The sequence below is a fragment of the Tachypleus tridentatus genome, chromosome 13 (genome assembly GCF_004210375.1).
Source record: "Tachypleus tridentatus isolate NWPU-2018 chromosome 13, ASM421037v1, whole genome shotgun sequence".
NCBI classification, from domain to species: domain Eukaryota; kingdom Metazoa; phylum Arthropoda; class Merostomata; order Xiphosura; family Limulidae; genus Tachypleus; species Tachypleus tridentatus.
Genome location: NC_134837.1, coordinates 67,771,125 through 67,789,971, shown reverse-complemented (window position 1 = coordinate 67,789,971; position 18,847 = coordinate 67,771,125). Strand labels below are relative to the sequence as shown.

At 33.4% G+C, this 18,847-nt stretch overlaps 1 protein-coding gene and 1 pseudogene across 3 annotated transcripts in view; both read left to right on the top strand.

Moving 5' to 3' along the window:
- LOC143240171 (transport and Golgi organization protein 2 homolog) overlaps positions 1–18,847 on the top strand; it is a 54,276-nt gene that overhangs the window by 11,382 nt on the left and 24,047 nt on the right. The window lies entirely within an intron of this gene.
- LOC143236177 (uncharacterized) lies at positions 1,479–7,670 on the top strand (annotated as a pseudogene). The gene is made up of 2 exons (XR_013019507.1): positions 1,479–1,491; positions 4,140–7,670. The product of XR_013019507.1 is annotated as an uncharacterized LOC143236177 (transcript).

Below are 18,847 nucleotides of genomic sequence, written 5' to 3'. Positions count from 1 at the left end.
GGTCTGTACAACTAATATTAATTAACCCTTGAACAGCGGGAATGTTGTAGGTAACGACATCAATTGATGATAACCACCGTTAAGGGTTAATTGTGATATGCAATTAAGTGCTGATATACGTAGAAGTTCACTACTTAGTTTTAAAATTTAAAAGTGTTTATCAGATCGACTGATTATTTCTTCTCGATGGACATCAGAGGCAGCCCATTGTCCCCATAGTTTCCCCTAAAACCTGACCGACCCATCCACCCACCCCTAACAAAAGGGGTGTCTTATGGTGATAAACAAGTGTCCTATTCTATCAATGGGCCGCTGCTATTTCAATTTTCTCATCTTCTTTCTTTGAATCTTTTAAAGGAGTCTCCAAACGAGAATCGATAAGAGTTTGTTTTTATGTACAAAATAGTAGTTGAAATTTTACACACGTTGGGTATTACTGATGAGAATATACAAACTTCACTATTCTTTAATTTTTTAAAAAATATACTTGATGCTTCATAACAGCTACAGTTGGTTCACAACATACTGGGTACGTTATGTACTTTATTCTATTAAAGTTGAAGCACTAGGAAGTAGTGTTGATTTTACACTTGAAAACATGTAATTAATTCCCTGACTTAAGTTTCATGACCTACGTTTCTTACTCCAAAACTATCGAAAATACCCGATATACGTATGAATCAGTTGTGAAAATATTCTAGAAAAACACAATACTCATGGGGATAGAGGAGAGGAAAACCATAACTGATATTTATGTTTTCTGTATTAATTCTACAAATGAGCCTAAGATATTTTTTAATAAACTAGTGGTTGGTTCGTAAGACTCAAGTTTATGTTTGGATTGGTTTGTTTTTGAATTTGGAACAAAGCTACGCAAGAGCTATGTGCGCTAACCGTCCCTAATTTGGCAGTGTAAGACTAGAGGGAAGGCAGCTAGTCATCACCGACCACCGCCAACTCTTGGACTACACTTTTACCAATGAATAGTGGGATTGATCGGTTGAAAGGGCGAGCATGTTTGGTGTGATGGGGATTCGAACCCGCGATCCTCGGATTACGAGTCGAGTGCCTTAACCACCTGACCCTGCCGGGCCCCTCAAGTTTAGGAAGTAATCAAATAATAATATGGGTATCAAGTGTGGGAAGTAACTAAACAATAACGGACAGTTTGTAGGTCTTAAAATAGTGAAACAATCAGATAATAAGGTTTATATTGTATGTATTGAGTTTGGAGTACAACCAAATAAAAAGTCTAGTTTGTAGATATTAATTATGGGAAGCAACTAAATAATAATAGTTTAGTTCATTCATTTTTCTACGTTTACACAATATAATTATATTGAATGTCAAGGAGAATAATTTTGATTTCCAGACCAATCTCTGACCTTTACTATTAAATTCTAGTTATTACTTCGTAGTTTGGATGGTTGATCAGGTGGAACTAACTTCTCACTTCCTTCTACAAACTTCCTGAACTAATGGTGAAGTTCGGTAAGAGTTGCCGAAGATAGCTAATTTTGGAAATGTCTCAAAGAAACCGGATATGTCTCTTTGAAACGTACTTGCATACCAAGTAAAAAAAAAGAGGCGGGAAGGGGAGATCGTCGTGACGTTATATTGCGTACTGTTGATATCTGTTCTCAGAAACACGTTGACAGGAAGGTGTAGAATAATTTAAACGTACTGACATAAAAGTATATGTATTGACATAAGTGATATGTGTTAATAGATAAGTAAGAATTGTACATTGTGAACCATATACAATAAAATTATAATTAACATCATACAAAGAACGTTTTCTGTAGTGGTACATACTTCACAACAATTAGTTAAATATATTTGGTAGGCTTAGGTAAAAGTTGGAGTACAGCAAATTAAGAAGGTAGTTCGAGAATGATCTGTGTATGTAAGTGATATTATTATTCTGAATTTAAACTAAAACCTACTTTATATTGAGTTATGATCTCTACCGTTTTGATTTTAATTTTAATAAATGAAAAATTACGATATTTAGAAATGACATGGTGTCTGTGCTGCTTCACACATGAGTAATGGATAAGTCTGTCTTACGTGTTTTAATTGTGGATTGTTCTGTTATTGCAATATATCTTATAAAATAATCTTGATAATCATTATTTAATTAAATAATTCATTTCATAATAAAGTTTAAGAATTTTCTTAACATAACATTATTCAGTGAAAGTTCTTAAATATTTGTTATAATTTTAATTATAAATAATATAATGAGAAAGTTATTGTAAAGACCATTGAACTGGGTGAACAGACTGGTTGTAACAACCGTTGGACTGGATGAACAAACTGGTTATATCAATCTAGTTTCCTAATAATTATATTAAATACAATGAGGTTATGGTTTGTTTATTTATAAATGTAGACCAGCGAGCACTGTGTTTAAATAACAACATAACGACTGGTCTAATCTACCTTTAATTACATGTCTGATCTGAAGTCCACGTTTCGTTGGGAAGCTTGTAAAAGGTTGACCTTAAAATATTATCATTGATAATTAGCTAGAATTAGTTACAAATTTTTTAGATAAGTGAACTTACTGAGTGTAATTTCAGTATATACGACTGCTGTTTTGACATTGATGGATGTAGAAAAGAGAAATTCTAATAGTTAATAATAAGATTAATTTGCAGGTATCATGTGTTTTGCACTTCATATCACAGTAGCTATACAGTGTGGAAAGATAAAGCGGATATTACGTCATTGTCTCCAGTTCCCGGTATATTTGTCGACAGCTCAAGCCTACTTCCCCCTTTTTTGTAAGATATATTTAAAACTACATTTGTTTGAAACTGTAATATTATCCTTAACCTTAACAATCCTTTCCAAGTGATTTAACCATTTTACTATTTTATACGCTCCCAGTGGCACAGCAATATGTATGCAGTCTTACATAGCTAGAATCCGGGTTTCGATACCCGTGGTGGGCAGAGCACAGATAGCTTGTCGTGTTGATTTGTGCTTAACTTCAAACAAACCTTACAAACCTTTTTGATACAAAAATTCTTCCCGTGTAATGCTTCTTAATTAACTTAACAGTTCTTTCTTGTGATATCGCAATTTTTATTTAATTTAACGGTTTTACTTGTGATATATAAATCGTATAATTTGCTTGGCCTGACCATTCTCGAGTAAGTTGGTTGGTCTAGAGATACCTGTTCAGGAAAGAAGAAACCTAATTGAAACGTCTTTGCTAAACAATTACAGTACTTACCTAAAGCCTGTTTTAAAAACTACTAACTGTATTTAGAAATTAATATTAATTTTCAGTCAGATCAAGCTATGTACAAAATGTTTTACGTTGTTTTGTTCTGATATTTGCAAGTACAGCGATAAACTGTGTGTTTGTTACATTATATATTTCAAGCTATATCCCAGCCACAGGGATTAACATACACAACAAACAATCAAGTAACGTCCACCTAAGTCCTCCTAGGTAGCATATAAGCTCGTGTAAAATCGGTGCCCTGAAGACAAAATAAGTAACTTTCTTCACAAGTGTCACCATAAACGAGGCAGTTGCTATCCGTTTCATCTTACACGTGACGTTATAAGTGAAAAAGAGGTAAATGGTGCAATAAACACCTCTAGCTCGTGTACGTGGACAGTCCGAACACGTCTGGTTTCCTTGCTTCTTAATAGGTTAATACCTATTAACTGTGTGCGCGTAGACCTAGCTGTTCAGTGTAATATCTTCCAAATCTTTTCTCATTTTGTGAAGTTAGACTGCCTGTCATATTTAACGTTCTATACTGCAATGGATCCGGTCAAATTTTCTATTAGTGTGAATTTATAATGCAACGCATCTGTTCATATTTATAATATTCTCAGCATATATCATTGTCGAACTTCTTTATATTATAATTATAATTTTAGAATAATTTTTTCAAATAGTCCTAAAAATAATAATAAAAGTTATTTTTCCTTATTTTTTGTAGCTCATCTTCGAAACAAGTGAACATAAATAAAAGATTTCCAGGTGAAACAGTCAGATTCATAATTTCCTTTCGTCCAAACAACAAAATGTTGGTTAGTTTGTGTATTGCTATGGTGATGCTGCACACCGTCATAACAACAAATGCAGTCAGTGTCACTTATGACGAAATAAGTAAAGTGGGCAGTTACTGTTTCTCTACACATACGTGTTTGTCAAAATTTTAGGGGCAACAAAAACAATACAGTAAGTTGCAAGTGTGACAGTGAGTGTGTCCAATATAACGACTGTTGTTTTGATGCCAAACCTGCTAGTCAAGAAATCTTTACAAATCAATGGTACTGTGTTGCTTTAGGTGCGTTTGATGGTGTGTATGTTAAAGCTGTCTGTAAACCACAGTGGTCTGGAAGTGAGACTTTCCGTAAAAAATGTGAAAAAGTTACCCTGTCGGATGTTCAGGATGACCCAGTAGCCCAACTTCCGGTCACCAGCCCCATCACTGGAATCTCATATCGTAACTACTACTGCGCCCTCTGTAACGATGACAGTAGCCAAGACATGATATTGTGGAAGCCGCGACTAGAATGTCCATCTTTATACGTTTATAACCAATCTAGACAGAATCTAACAGAAGACTACGTGATCGACCACCTAGAGTACAGTGGATCGCGATGGGGCGTCTGGTTGGACGACGATGACAACAATCTTATCTTTTACAGTTGTAATATACTTTACAATTTGCCTAACAAGCTATCTCTCACCCATCATCTCAGACAATGTGTTCCTAATATGATTTCAGAATGCGCAAGGAATTGGAACAGATCTGACATCGAAGATAAATGTAGATCTTATACAGCTTTATTATATAAACCAGATAGAGTCTATAAGAATGGTCACTGCGCTCTCTGTAATTATGTAAACGGGTTAGAACTGGATTGCACAGAACCCACAGAGAAAATTCACAACCGTATTTTTACTCCTCGATCGTTTGCTGTTCTGCTTGATGTTAATGCCCATTCGGGTAAAGTTGTGGGCAAAGAAATGCACTGTGAAAAAATGAACATTTTGATCCATTTTCAAAAGTGCCGAAATATTGTTTGTGGTTTTTTGGGTTCGAGCCTAGAAATGGTCGATGTGTAGAGATAGAAACTTCAGGAACGACAACTGCTGAAGAAATATCAAGCAACTCGGTCACTGAATATGACCAAACCGATGTACCTAACATAAACAGTCGCAACCCTCATCTAAGAATAAATAATTTAAATGACAGTGATTCTAACGTGTTATCTTCGACAACCGCAAATCCTTGGAATGTAGACGTTCGCAACCAATCAACAATCTACAAATCGGACTTTCAACAGTGTCCCAAAATCTCCCTTAACGAAGGCGAGTACGTTCTTCTAAACAACCAAAGCGTGTACATACCAGAGTATGGTCAAATTTACAATAAATCTGTTTATATTTCTAAAGAAGGCAGGATCTTCATTTGTGCCAGTTTTCTAAACAAAACAACAGATTACACAGAAAAGTTTTCAATTTACATGGGTTACGTCACCATCATAGGTCTTGGAATTTCAATCACCTGTCTTATTTTCCATATTTCAATATTCTTCCTGATACCTGACCTCCATAATTTATCTGGAAAAAACTTAGTGTCGTTAGCTGCTTCACTTATTTCTGCCTATTGCTGTTTCATCATTGGACAAGTCGGAGTCCTTTCATTTCAAGCATGTGCTGTTGTAGGAACCCTTACATTTTATTTCTTCCTCACGTCCTTTTTGTGGATGAGTGTGCTGGCTTTTGACGTGTGGAGGTCTCTTTTGAGAGCAACACGAGAACTCCGAGTTTCGAAAGGAAAACAGTGGTGGAGGTTCCTGGGCTATTCTTTTATTCTTGGTTGACTCCGGTACTGTTAGTGGCAGTGACTGTCATGGTTGAACACCAGAAGAACATACCAGATGAATATAAACCAGGATTTGGACTCTACCATTGTTGGTTTAGTCACAAGAAAGCTTTGACTTTCTTCTTTGTTACTCCTTTAGGTGCAGTGATGTTTATTAATGTAGTCTTCTTTGTTTGTAGTGCTAAGATAATTGTCAACACCTCATCCAACGTAACTAATAACCAAATTAAGTCTTCTAGACAGAACTTTCGTTTGTATTCAAAATTGGCTCTTCTAACAGGTCTCACCTGGATTGTGGGTCTTCTAGCTGGATACCTTGATTATGAAAGTCTATGGTACATCTTTGTTTTCTTAAATACTCTACAAGGATTCTTCATCTTCGTTTCTTTCTCTTGTACTAGGAAGGTTCGAACATCTCTTCAAGAAAAACTCAGATCTATAATTTCAAAGTCAGCATTTAATAAGATCCACATGAAAACCACAGGGACGGGGTCCAACTCTTTGACTGCCGAACACTCACACGAGAACAACCGTAAAATATCGTCAGATAGGGACTTAACTTGCACCCAGTTTATTGGATCTTCTACTATGACGTCGAGCAAAACCAATATTGTTTCTTCGTGCTGACTTTTTGTAAACGAACTAAATGAAAGTTGACAAGAAATGAATAATTTGCACACTATATTAGCACTTGTATTCAATGAAGCTTCTTGTGCAACTAGTGCATCATGTTTTCAGATTTATAATTAATGAAAGCTATTTATTAACAGATTTTGGGCAGCTGTTGGATTAATAATGGTTTCGAACATGCTCCAGTGTAGTCCCCCTCTGCTACAGTCTATGGATTTACAATGCTAAAATCAGGGGTTTGATTTCCCTCAGTGGACTTAGCAAATAACCCGATGTGGTTTTGCTATGAGAAAATATACACACGTACACGCCCCACTGTAACACAAGAATCATTTAAATTTTGAACTGTTGTTAATGTACGGAAAGTGTGGATTATTATTATTATTAAATATCGCCTAATTTATTCATAACGTCACTGGCTCAATTATATATGTATGTTATGTATACTGTTATGATAGTTTTTCTTACCTTCGAAACTACGAATTTTCGCGAAAAAAGAGAGTGAAGCCAATTTTACTCTTAATTTTACCATAAGTCGCTGATTTATACCATGACCACAAACACCGGTTCAAGCGTGTATTATATTTTAATGGTATTTAAAACTTAAAGATGTTAAAGTTATGATTTAAAAAGATTAAGTCATCGAGAAATGGATGCCATTTTCATGGGGCAAGGGACCATGAGGTCTAATGCCCGTTAAAATGTTTTGGAAAAGTTTCTCTTTACATTCTGAATAGCAGCGAGTCTATTAATGGCTGTTGTGGTATAGATGTTTACTAGTGTTCAATATTAACCGTAACCCAAGTTTATATATTGTAATTTTCTCGACCTTCACGTATTGATGTGGTTTATTATTGTTATAAACATCATAACTGATATAGCAATTATCTTGACTTGAACGCATTTCTAAATTATTGTGGATTATTATTGTTGTAAACCGTCTAGATTAAACTACACTTATATTAAGTCTATAGATATATATTGTAAATAAATGTATTTGCTTCTTTGGTATTATTTACGTTTTAATATGCTTATTAACTTTTAAGTTTTTAGAACAGATCTTCTGACAAAAGTCCTTTAATTTATATATATATATAGATATATATACAATTATTGTAAATATTTTTGTTTTATTATCTCTGTATTTTGTTCATTAAACAGCCGAACTCATAATCTACATTTGTGATGTTTTTATTAAAAATATTTAATTTTATACAGAATTACATTTTTAAGAATAAATACATAGAAACAGTTGTACGATTTGTAACCTATCGCAGAATTCATTAGACGAAAACCAATATTGACCATATCTACAGTAATAAAAGGGGGGTGTCTCTGAGTCTGTGTGTGTGACTGCTATAGCACCATAACCAAAGAACCCCGAAACCTGAAACTGTGCACCCATACTAAGTGAACCCTGAGAATGTGCACATGGGTATTACTTATCTACATGTGTGGGTGTATGTGCATCTTATTCATGAGTCAAGATGGCGAGAATCCACATAGAAAAGAAATTGTTCCTTATTTAATAGCTTCTAATATATAGAAACGCTAATGCGTTTTAGAAATACTGCGTTCTAACAATGGCTTTTATACCACGTAACTTAGCAACAAAAGGATGTAGATTACATTTTTATGCTAAAGTGTGTTTAGAATAAAAACTATTACCCTAATATCGTGGACTATGCCGGGTACTCTAGCTGATGTTTATATAACACAAAGGATAACACACTATCATAAGAAATGGATATTTGTGGGATTCAAAATCACGATCCTTAAGTGTAAAGCAATATTTTATGTATTTCGTCTTGTCGATAATTTGTACATAGAAAATATCATTCAACATGCAAGCCCCCTGCTGGGGTAGCAGTAAGTCTTCGGATTTACAACGCTAAAATCAGGGATTCAATTCCCCCTCGGTGGACACAGCAGATATCCCATTGTGGTTTTGCTATAAGAAAGCACACACACACACACACACACACACACACACACATGTAGAGTTTGCGATATTTTATCTAACCAAAAAATAAACCTCAGTTCTTTATCAAGGAAAAACGTATCTTTAAATTTTATCAAAATAAACAGGTAAATAAATATCCGCAACCTTTATAAAAGAAAACAAGTAAATTTCATCAGTTCTATGTCAAAATAACCAAGTTAATAATACACTTATTTTTCTATCAAAGTAGACAGCTAAATATATCTAGTTCCTTCTCAAAATAAACAAATAAATATCTACAGACTTTGGTTATAATAAGAAGTAAATACTCCCATTTTGTTATCAAAATAAACAAGGGAGTATCTTCGGTTCATTACTATGGTAAACATTAAGATTTTTACACAAAAAAATGGAAATATTTTTAGACCTTTATCAAAGTAAACAAAATTAATATCCTCATTTCTTTATCGCGCCAAACCAGTAAATATTCTCAGTTCCTTATGTAGACAAAAAGTAATCCTTAGTTCTTTACGAAAATAAACAAATAAATATCCTCAGTTCTTTCTCAAGGTAAAATTGTAAATATCCTCAGTTCTTTGTCAAGGTAAAATTGTAGATATTCTCAGTTCTTTTATCAATTTAAACAAGTAGCCCCAGTTTCTTTATTAAGATAAACCGGTAAAAATCAGTAACTGTTGATCAAAATAAATATACAGAGATCTTTATCAAGGGTCTCGAGTCGTAATTTGAGGGTCGCGGGTTAGAATTCTCGTCACACCAAGCATGCTCATCCTTTCAGCCGTGAGGACATCACGTGTGACGGTCAATCCCACTATTCGTTGGTAATAGAGTAGCCTAAGAGTTTACAGTGGATGGTGATGACTAACTGCCTTCCCTCTAGTTTTACATTGCTATTTGGCTATTTATGGACGGCTAGAACTAGGTTAAAATATCCTCAGTTCACTATCAAAATATCTTCATACCCTTATATAAAAAAAACAAGTAATTCCTCTTATTTCTTCATTAAGGTGAACAATTACATTTTCTCTGTTCTTCATCAAAATAATCAATTAAATATCCTCAGATCTTTATTAAGGTAAACAGTTTTTCAAGATAAACAAGTAAATATTCTCAGTTCATTATCAAGTTAATTTTTTTAGTAAATATCGCTAATTGTTTTTAAAGGTCAACAAGTGAACGACATCAGATAGTTATCAAGAAAAATAAGTAAATAGTTTCAGAAAGGGAAAAAATATTCTCAGTTCATAATCCCAATAAACAAATAAATTTGCTTCTTTCTGAATTTCGCGCAAAACTACACGAGGGCTATGTGTGCTAGCCATCAATATCAACACCTTCCAGAGAGGATTACGTCCATTAAAGGCCTCCAGGATTAAAAAGGGAGACGGCAACTGTTAAATGAGAGTATCAAGGTCTGATTGATCATAAGTCTTTCCAGGAGAGAGGTAGAAAGAAAAAATAGTTATAGTTTGGTTTGGCTTGAATTTCGCGCAAAGCTACAAGAGAGCTATCTGCGTCAGCTATCCCTAATTTAGCAGTTTGAGACTAGAGGGAAGGTAGCTAGTCATCGCCACCAACGCTTGAACCCACCTGGCCAAGCCGGGCCAAACAAGTAAATATCTTCAGTTCTATACCAAGGTAAGCAAGTAAATATCCCCAGATCTTTATAAAAAATGCGTAAATATCCTCAGATTTTTATAAAGATAAACAACTGAATCTCTCAGTTTTTAAACGAAATAAACAAGTAAATATTATTATTTCTTTACCAAAATAAATAATTAAATATTAGATTCTTATTTAAAAAACGTGTACATCTTACTTCTTTATTAATATAAACACGTAAAAATCCTCAGTTCGTATGAAGTTATACAAACAAATACAATTATCTCTTTATTAAAGTGCCTACGAGAGGTACAGTGATGTCTCCGAACTTACTACGCTAAAAACCGCGTTTCGACACTCATTGTGGGCAGAACGCAGATAGCCCATTCTGTAGCTTTGTGTTTAACCTAAAAACAAAGTTTATCAGAATAAACAAATAAATATTCTGACTTCTTTTTCAAGATAAACAAGTAAATGTTTTCAGTTCTTCATCAAAGTAAAAAAAAAATTATCAAAAAAGTAAATTAAATATATTCATATCTTTGTCAAGTTAAGCAAGTGAATCAAAGTAAACACCTTCTCAGTTCTCTCTCAATATAAATAAGCATATATCCTCAATTCTTTATGAAAATAAAAAACAAATACCTTCATTTCATTATCACAGTAAACAAATAAATATCCGCAAACTCTTATGAAAATAAAAAAGTATCCTCAGTGTTTCATAAAAAAACATGTAAGTATCTTCAAATTTATATAAAAGTATACAAGCGAATATCCCCAGTTCTCCATCAAGGAAATATCCTAAGTTCTTTACTAAGGAAAACAAGTAAATATTGATATTTCTCTATCAAAATAAAAAAGGGAATATTCACACTTCTTTATTAAGGTACACATTTGAGTTCTTTATGAAAATAAAAAAATAAAAGTTGCTCAAATCTTAATTAAAATAAATAAATGAGTATCCTCAGATTTTTAATAAAACAAACAATTACATTTTGTCTTTTCTTTATTAAAATAATCAATTAAATATCTTCATATATTCATAAAAATTAAACAAGTAAATATTTTCAATTATTTATCAAAGTAAACAAGCCAATACTCTTAGTTCTTTATTAAACATCTTCTCAATTAAACAATAAACATGAAAGTAGTCTCAGTTATTTAAAAATAAATTAGTAAATATCCTCCAAAAAATAAACAAATATTGTTAAATTCGTATCAATAGAAACAAGTGTATATCTTCACTTCTTTTCTAAAAGAAACAAATAAAGAATCCCAATTCTTTTTAATTATAAACAAATAAAGGATCCCAATTCTTTTTTAATTATAAACAAATAAAGGATCCCAATTCTTTTTAATTATAAACAAATAAAGAATCCCAATTCTTTTTAATTATAAACAAATAAAGGACCCCAATTCTTTTTTATTATAAACAAATAAAGGATCCCAATTCTTTTTAATTATAAACAAATAAAGAATCCCAATTCTTTTAATTATAAACAAATAAAGGATCCCAATTCTTTTTAATTATAAACAAATAAAGACTCCCAATTCTTTTTAATTATAAACAAATAAAGAATTCCAATTCTTTTTAATTGTAAACAAATAAAGAATCCCAATTCTTTTTAATTATAAACAAATAAAGGATCCCAATTCTTTTTAATTATAAACAAATAAAGACTCCCAATTATTTTTAATTATAAACAAATAAAGAATTCCAATTCTTTTTAATTGTAAACAAATAAAGAATTTCAATTCTTTTTAATTGTAAACAAATAAATATGCTAAATTTTTATTTAAGGTAAACGAGTAAACATTCTAGAATTACAATCGAGGATTTATTTACCATAGTAAATATCTCAGTTCTTTATCGAGATAAGCAACTAAATATATAAAATTTTAATGAAAGGAAATAAGTAAATATTCTTAGTTAATTATCAAAATAGATATCATAACTATTTTATCAAGGTAGACAAGAAAATACCCTCATATCTTTTTCAAAATAAAGAAGTAAATTATCTTAGTTCGTTATCAATGTAATTAAGTGAATATGCTGAGATATTTACCATGGTAAACAAATCCTTTTAGTTTTTTTATAAAAAAAAGTCAAGTACATTTCCTCAATTTTACCAAGATACAAATGCATGTTATTCACGGTTTATCAACTTTAACCAGTAAATATTATCAGATTTTTATTTCGGTAAACAAGTTAATAATTTCATTTCTTTATCAGCACAAACATGTAAATATGTTCAGTTTTTATCAATGTAAACACATCTTGTGAGTTCTTTATCAAGGTAAACAAGTAAACAACGTCATTTCTTTATAAAAATAAATAATTAAATAACCTAAATTCTTTATTAAAATAAATACGTAAATATCCTCAGATCTTTACCAAATAAATAAGTTTCCTCAGGTCTTTATTAAGATAAGCAACTCTTCTCAGTATTTTGTGAAGGTAAAAAAGTACATATTTAGGTTCTTTATCAAATTAAACAAGTAAATATTCTCCAGTTTTATAAAATCCTTATATAATTATAAGGAACTTATAACCTTAGTTATAATGGTAAATTTTACCATTATCAAGGTAAAAAACATTATCTTCAGTTCTTTATTTTCTACAATAAAGTAGAAAAGTAGCTTTTCTCACTTTTTAAATCAAAATAAGCATCTAAATATCCTCAGTTATTTTTCGAGGTAAGCAAATAAAGATCATTAGATACTTATGAAAATAAACAAATATTTTCAATTTTAACAAAATAAACATGCATCCTCAGATTTTTATCAAAACAAATAAGTAAATATCTTCAAGGAAAACGAGTAAAGATCCTCAGCTCATTTTCAAAATAAACAAGTAAATTAATTGTTTTTGAATTTCCCTCAAAGTTACACGAGGGCTATCTGCGCTAGCCGTCACTAATATGCAATGTAAAACTAGAGGAAAGTCATCTAGTCATCGCCACCCACTCCCAACTCTAGGACTACTCTTTTACCAAAGAATAGTGGGATTAATCGTCACATTACGCTCCATCGGCTGAAAGGGCAAGCATGTTTTGAGTGACGGGGATTAGAGCCCGCGACCCTCAAATTACTAGTCAAAGCACCCTAACCACTTGATCATGCCTGGCTAAACAAGTAAATATCCTGAGATTCTAATAAAGATAAACAAGTATCTTAAGTTCTTTATCGAGCAATACGATCAAATCATCTCTTTTCTTTATAAAGATGAATAAGTATATATCTCAAATTGTTTATCAAAACAAACAAGCAAATATAATATTTTTCATATACTTAACTGGATATCCTTCGAACTTTATTCAAGTGAACCAATTTTCTCAGTTCTTCATTAAAATAAACAAGTAAATATTCCTGTTCTTTATCAAGGTAAAAAGTAAATATCCTCAGCCTTTTGTGAAGGTGAACGCTTAAATATCTTTAGATATTTATCAAGGCAAAATATCCCATTAGTTCCTTATCATGGAAGTCAAAAAATATCATTAGGCTTTTATCAAGATAACAAATAAATATTTTCAGTTCTTTATCAATATAACCAAGTGACTATCCTCAGTTTTTCGTCATGGCAAACAATTAAACCTCTCAGTTCTTTTACATGATAAACAAAGACCGGCAGGATTCAGATGTTTATTAATGTAAACAAGTAAATATTTTCAATTTTTTGTCAATGTAAACAAATCATTCTAGTTCTTTATCAGAATAAATCACTAGACATCCTGATTCTTTATGAAGGTAAGTAGTTAATTATCCTCAGATCTTTCTCAAGGTAAACAAAATTCTTATTTCTTCATCGAGGTATACAAATGAATATTTTCAATTATTTTTAAATGTAAGGAAGTAAACATCCTCATTTCTTTACAATTAAATCTACTTGTTTCTTTACCAAAATATATATGTCATCAGATTTTGATGAAAATAAATATGTAAATATTCCGAATTTCCTACTAAGGTAAACAGGTAAATCTTCTCGGTTACTTATCAAAATATAAAAGTAAATATCATCAGATCTTTATTAAAATAGATATGTGAATCTTTTCAGTTCTTTATCCAAATAACCATGTAAATATACTGTTATTTATCAAAATAAAGAAGTAAATATCCTCAGCTCTTTATCAAGGAAGACAAGTAAACATCCTTACTTCTTTAACAATAGAAACAGACGTTCGTAGTTCTTTATCAAGATAAACACATAGACAACCTCAGCTCTTTATCAAGGTAAGTAATTAAATCTTCTGAATTCTTTATCAGTAAAACCAATGGCACAGCGGTATGTCTGTGGACTCACGCTGATAGAAACCCGGTTTCGATATCCATGGTGGGCAGAGAACAGATAGCACATTGGGTAGCTCTGTACTTAACGTCTAACAAAATTATCCTCAGATCTTTCTCAAGATGAATAAACCTTCTTGGTCCTTTATCAACGTAAATATCATCCGATTTTGATCAAATAAACATGCAAATATCATCAGTTCTTTATCAAAGTAAACAATTCTTTTCAGTTCTTTATCAAAATAAATAAACGAATATCTATTTATATTTGTTTATGAATAAATGTTCTCAGTTTTTATCAAGGTAAACGAGTAAGCATCCTTAGTAATTTATCAAAGAAAAATATTTTCAGCTATTTATCAAAATGCATAATAAATATCCTTATATCTTTATCAAATAAATAAGTTTCTCAGGTTTTTATTAAGGTAAACACATATTCTCAGTTATTCATAAATTAATAAACAAGTAAACATCTTCATTTCCTTCAAGATAACGCAGTAAAAACTTCCAAACCTTTATTAAATACATAAGATTCCTCAGATCTTTATTATAGAAAACAAATCTTCTCAGTAGAAACTGCACATGTACACAATGCGAAATATGGTTGCTCAGATCTAGAAGGCTGTCTTCGCGCTTTTCGCGAGTTCAGTCGGTAGAAATAGCTAAGTAAGGTTTATCGAAACTTCTACCCAGCTTTAAGGTAAATATATGTGACATCTGCCTGAAAATGAACATTTCTATTCATTTGCACAAGACAAACATAGTCTATCCACCTCTTTAAACCCCACATCTTTGTAACCAAACATTTTACTGATGGGCGAGTTGTTTTGGCTATAAAATGCGATATTTTGAGGAGAACAGTTCCAGCGTTTCGTCGGAAAATTGTGTGTTTGTTTGTAGTTCTAGCTGGAATGGCCAGGTATGGATAAGGCGCTCGACTCGTAATCTGAAGGTCGCGGGTTCGATTACCCGTCACACAAAACATGCTCGCCCTTTCAGCCGTGGGGGCGTTATGATGTACAGTCAATCCCACTATTCTTTGGTGAAAGAGTAGCTCAAGAGTGGATGGTGGGTGGTGATGACTAGCTGCCTTTCATCTAATCTAACACTAGTAAAATAGGTACGGTTAGCGCAGATAGCCCTCCTGTAGCTTGGCGCGAAATTCAAAATTAAACCAAACCAATCAACCTCAACAAATATTTTAAACTCAAAAATAAATAAATAAAATAATAATAAATATATAGAGAGAGGGAAAAAAGGCCATCATCAAACTAGACTGACAGGGCAAAAGAATATCTGTAAAAGTATACCAGTACATGAACACTGAAAAGGGTCAGAGAAATTCAGCCCACTCTGACCCTAAAGCAGTAACCACACCAACCAACACTGCATGACCATATGAGTAAAAAAAGGTTTGGTTTTGGTTTGTTTTGAATTTCGCGCAAAGCCACACAAGGGCTATCTGCTATAGCCGTCCATAACTTAGCAGTGTAAGACTAGAGGGAAGGCAGCGAGTTATCACCACCCACCACCAACTCTTGGGCTACTCTTTTACCAACAAATAGTGGGATTAACCGTCACATTATAACGCCCCCACGGTTGGAGAGCGAGCATGTTTGGCGCGATGCGGGCGCGAACCCGCGACCCTCGGATTACGAGTCGCACGCCTTACATGCTTGGCCATGCCGGGACAACATGATGGGAGTTAGCGTCCTCAATGCATGATTTGCAATGCCAAGTTGAGCAATTCTAGTCTTGCACTAGCAAAACTAAGAGAACACTCCCTAAAGCTGCATGGAGATGGGAAATACAAGAACACAACGCTTGCTGAATTCAAGGTAAAGAGAGCCAGGTTCAATGAAAAGGCTACTTTGCCTGTTCTTGGCTTTGTACCCATCGATAAACTGATCCTCACAGCATCGTACGAATTTGCGTACTTGATCGCAAAGCAGGGCAAACCACACACCATTGGAGAAACACTCGTAAAAAAAGCTGTGTTGAAGATGGCGAATATCATGCTGGGAAAAGCTGCTGAAAATAAGTTATCCCAAATTTCTCTTTCAAATGACACCATCAGCAGCAGAATAGATGACATGAGCGATGACATCTTAGCTCAAGTAGTTGCAGATCTGATTTCAAGCCCAGCAAAATGCAGCCTTCAACTCGACGAGACCACCGACGTTTCCAATCTAAGCCAACTTGTTGTATTCGTGCGCTATGTGAAGAATGACGAGATAAAAGAAGATTTTTCATTTTGTAAGCCTCTTACAACAACAACTAAGGCAGCCGACGTGAAGAAACGTGTAGATGACTTCTTCAGAGACAACGATCTTTTGTGGGATATGGTTTCTGTAGTTTGTTTGGACGGAGATCCAGTCATGCTGGGACGAAACTCTGGTTTTAGTGCGTTGGTGAAAGCCGATGCACCACACATCATAGTAACGCACTGTGTTGTGTACAGGCATGTGTTGGCAACAAAAACCTTGCCTTCAAAACTAGCAGAAGTATTAAAAATTGTCGTAGAATGTGTGAACTTTGTGCGAAATAGTGCCCTGAAGCACCGCATCTTCAAAGAGCTGTATAATGAAATGGTCTCTGAATTCGAGGTACTTCTGTACTATTCTAACGTTCCGTGGTTATCCCGGGAAAAGGTGCTGAATCGTGTTTTTGCCATACATGTGGAATTAGCCCTGTTTTTGCGAAAGCACCAACATTGTCATGCAGATTGTTTCGAAAAATCTGAGTTCATTCTCATTTTGGCGTACATGGCCGATATCTTCAATGCTCTCAAGCATCTCAATCAACAGATGCAGGGTGGTAGAGTCAACATCATCGAAGTGGAAGAAAACCTGAAGGCTTTTTCAAAAAAAGCTACCGTTACGGAAACGACGAACAGAGAATGATAACTTCGCAAATTTTCCCCTGTTGATCGAAGATGTGTCTGAAATCGGAGACATTTCTGTATCCGAGGAACAGAAGCAAGCAATTGCCATGCACTTAGATGAGCTCGCAAAGTCTCCCGACGGATACTTCCCCACCAGAGAGTCATATCCAGCATGGGTGAAACAGCCGTTCGCATTTAGTGTTGCGACAGCAGATGTCAACGATGAATACCTCAACGAAATCATTGAACTTCAGCAGAGCCAGGTTCAACAGCAACTTTTCAGAACAGCAACGCTCTCAACGTTTTGGTGTCACCAAATCGTAGCGTATCCTCTTATTGCTAAGAAAGCCCTTGAGATACTCATACCGTTTATTACAACGTATCTTTGCAAGCAATCCTTTTCGAGGATGGTAGACATAAAAACGAAGAAAAGGAACAAACTTTGTTGCGAACATGATATGAGAGTGGCATTTGTCAAGGTGAAACCGCGCATTTCTGAACTTGTCTCTGAAAGGCAACAGTAAAAGCCACATTGATTTGCAGTAAATATTCATTGAGTTATGTTTTTGTTTTTATGTGCAATTCATGTTTTGTTGGTTTTGTTCTTTGAGCACAGTGATATTGTGTACAACTGATGCATGATTCATTTTGTGCACTAATAAAATATCTGCTTGTGTTTTGAATTTGAAAAGATCATATTTTATTTTTCCAATTACGAAGGGTTCAGTGAATGCAAGTACGAAACTACCGGGGTTCAGAACCTCCAACAAGGTTAAGAACCACTGCTATATAGTATATACTCATACAGGCTATGCTGTTGTTCTGTATTGATCTGTCTGAACTCGCCATATACTGAATAATTTTATATAGTTTTCAGTAACTTATAGTGAGTTTCCTATTCAGTTTAAATAAATAAGATTTATTTCATTTAATCGTGTATTATGCAAATCAATACGGTAATAACTATACTGGCAATATGTGACAGTTTCCAGCTTCGATACTTGCTGGACGGGTGTTCATGGTATATAGACCCTAAACACCCCCTAAGAGGAGGGTGGTCAGAGAATTGTTTTATATTTCGCCTTTTATCTATAATTAACAATTGTTCATTAACCCGGTGGCCCATACGACTTTAAAGACTAAACATTTGGTTACACTGACATGCAGTTTTGTGCATAAAAAAAAACAAATCAATTAAATATGGTTATTATTGAAATAATTTTAGCAGCTCTTCCTGGCAATTGTAAAAACTTATAATGCTGAAAAAAAACCAAACAGTTTTGATACTCATGGTGGGCACAGTACAAATAGCTCGTTGTGTAGCTGTATGCTTAATTAGAAACAAGCATGTACTAGAAATAGAATGTTATAAAGTATTAGTTGATTATATGGCTAGCCCTATTTCGTTTATGATTTCATTAATTTCTGTTTTTGTTTTCAGGTGTGTTACCATGTAAACATACTTTATTTATCCTCAGAAAGTAATGTATTATACAGGGTGTTCGGAAAGTCACTGTGCTCTTATATATTTATTAACAGACATGTTTCAATATAGAATACAGGAGGTAAGTATGAATGACAATTATAAACAATGTTGAAAGTGATCCCCGTTGGCAT